This window comes from Lithobates pipiens, unplaced genomic scaffold, assembly GCF_037356315.1.
Source record: "Lithobates pipiens isolate NorthernLeopardFrog02 unplaced genomic scaffold, aLitPip1_a1.2 Scaffold_23, whole genome shotgun sequence".
Taxonomy (NCBI): Eukaryota; Metazoa; Chordata; class Amphibia; order Anura; family Ranidae; genus Lithobates; species Lithobates pipiens.
In genome coordinates, this window is record NW_027507785.1 from 199,678,615 (window position 1) to 199,681,364 (window position 2,750).

General features: G+C 44.6%; 1 non-coding gene across 1 annotated transcript; it reads left to right on the forward strand.

The window, feature by feature from the left end:
- Positions 1 to 526: 526 nt before the first annotated feature.
- TRNAG-UCC (transfer RNA glycine (anticodon UCC)) lies at positions 527 to 598 on the forward strand. Its single transcript has one exon. It is a non-coding gene; the product is annotated as a tRNA-Gly (tRNA).
- The last annotated feature ends 2,152 nt before the right edge of the window (positions 599 to 2,750 follow it).

Below are 2,750 nucleotides of genomic sequence, written 5' to 3' on the forward strand. Positions count from 1 at the left end.
ACAAGTCAGAATTTAGGCATCCTCTGCAAGAAAAAATTTCAGATTTGGTGAGATGCTCCTAAATGGTTAATTGCTTCTCAAGGACTGCAGGTCCTGTTATTCTTCTCACTAGAGCCCTACAAGTGCATCAGCTGGTCAAAAGTGAAGAATAAAAAAATCACTCCCATTTCAAATCAGTCCTGCACAAGACATGATCTCTCAGACTAGTGCTCATGCAGGTGAGAGCCACACAGTAATTAGATGTGACACAGACACAAAGAGAGGTCACTTATGCAGCTGGGAGATGATGTGTTGTCAGCTAACTGACAAACACAATTCGGACATAAATGGGTTTCTTTTGGCTCTTGAAGGCTGAAAGTCCTTCCTGGAAGAAAAAAAATTAAAGCGTGGTTGGTTTTGGGAAGTGAAGGAGGCCCTGGGTACTGGTAGTGGAACACAGATGTGAAGGCCAGGTGCCGGGTTAAAGGATGCAACATCATTTAGAGCTTTGTGGGGCGAAAAAGGCACAAGCACTACCATGAGGTAAGGGGATGTAGCTCAGTGGTAGAGCGCACGCTTTCCATGTGTGAGGCCCCGTGTTCAATCCCTGGCATTTCTACTTACCGTACTCCAAGGGAAGTGGCCACACCTCATCTGCTGCAACCCAGGCCTGTGCACCCACCTGGGAAACATTTGGCATGTGTGAAGCCCCAGGTTCAATCCCTGGTTTCTCCAGCCTTCCCCTTAAACAGACATCAGTTGGGGTGATTGCGACTAATTTCAAAACCCTGCTCACAGCTTTGCTGGGTACTGTCAAAATGGGTGGCAGTAGCAAGGAAGGCTTTTCTTGGAAGCATGCTAATGAACTTGTAGTTGACATTGGCTGTCTGTTTAAGGGTATCTCTAGTTTCGTCAGAAAAAAAGATTGCAAATAAGTAAAAGTAATATTGTATATACCAATGTAACACAAGCCATATTGTCATTTATTTAAAAAAAATGATCTTTACTTTTCAATTGGCAGCGCTGTCATTTTCAGTGAGGCCCGGAACGGAAAAGACAGAAAAGAAAAAGTAGTGCAGGGCCGGGCATGACCATGTGTTTAGGGGAGACAATGCATGGGTTAATATGAAGAGATTAGAGGGGAGGGGACAGTGAGAAAAGTCCAAGGGGGAGTGGTAATATATAAGGAGGAGGCGGGGCTGGGCTGGGAAACAGAAAGTTGTGGAGAAAGAAATGAGGCGGCAGTTTTTCCCACCCACCCTCCCTATATGTTGTCTGTGTTTGTTGGTTTATGTGTTTTCTTTCTTTCAGGAGCATGGCAGATGGTCGTCATGGCAGCTGTGGATTGGCGGTGTTTTGTTGGTCTTTGACGGTGGCAGTAAACATATGTGATGGAAAGGGGTGGGGGGCTCATCGGTAGTATGTGCCCCTCCGGTGTATTCCAGCGAAAGGTTAGCTGGAATACTGTAATGGTTGCACTGCGGGAAGGGGGTTGTCTCTGAGCTGATTATCCGCTGGAGGCCTATCGTGTGGAAAAAGGTCCCGCAGTGTATTGGTGGAATATGTGTTGGAGTTCCGGGGTGCCGTCAAAGACCAACAGACTGGAGTTGAACAAGTTGTTACGGAGGTGATATTTTGGTATATATTTGATATTGGAGTTATTTATATGGTGTGAATAATAAATAGGCTGCTATGGCCATTTATACTCCAAAATTAAGGTGTGGTCTCATCATTTTAGAAGGGTAAGAAATGGGGATGGTGGAGTACAAGTGGTATAGCAGTAAGAGGCAAGTTGGGTACCTCTGAACTACACTGGTCATGTAAAATTCAATGCAATATGGCAACCTGGAGGAGTTCCATACACAATTGGTGTACAGAACAGCCCCCAGAGAATTCACTTCCTGTTTGTGTGATTGGCTCACTGATTTTCCCAGAAGTCTGCACTTAGATACAAGTCAGATTTTAGGCATCCTCTGCAAGAAAAAATGTCAGATTTAGTGAGATGCTCCTAAATGGTTAAGGACTGCAGGTCCTGTTATTCTTCTCACTAGAGCCCTGCAAGTGCATCAGCTGCTCAAAAGTGAAGAATAAAAAAATCACTCCCATTTCAAATCAGTCCTGCACAAGACATGATCTAACAAAAAGGACTCTGCAACAAAACGTGTTAAAATTCTTGCAATGTCCATTGATCACCCAGAGGGGATTGTTTTTTTTCTCAATAAAAGAGGAGTCCTCCCTGCATAAGTTGTGCCCTGAAGATGTAGTTTAATGGTGTCATTTGTTGAACTGTACGCATAGGCTATAGTAGAGGAAATCTTCACATTCCTGTGTCAGCGGTTTCTTATTGTGTTGACACGTGAGGCTATTAGGCATGGCTTTGCATGGGTTAATGCATGACCTCTATCTGCAGTTTGAGACCTGACACCTCCTGAGAAGAAACTTCATTTCGAAAAAGTCCTGCCTCTCTCAGACTAGTGCTCATGCAGGTGAGAGCCACACAGTAATTAGGTGTGACACAGACACAAAGAGAGGTCACTTATGCAGCTGGGAGATGATGTGTTGTCAGCTAACTGACAAACACAATTCGGACATAAATGGAAAGTCTTTCCTGGAAGAAAAAAAAATGAAAGCGTGGTTGGTTTTGGGAAGTGAAGGAGGCCCTGAGTACTGGTAGTGGAACACAGATGTGAAGGCCAGGTGCCGGGTTAAAGGATGCAACATCATTTAGAGCTTTGTGGGGCGAAAAAGGCACAAGCACTACCATGAGGTAA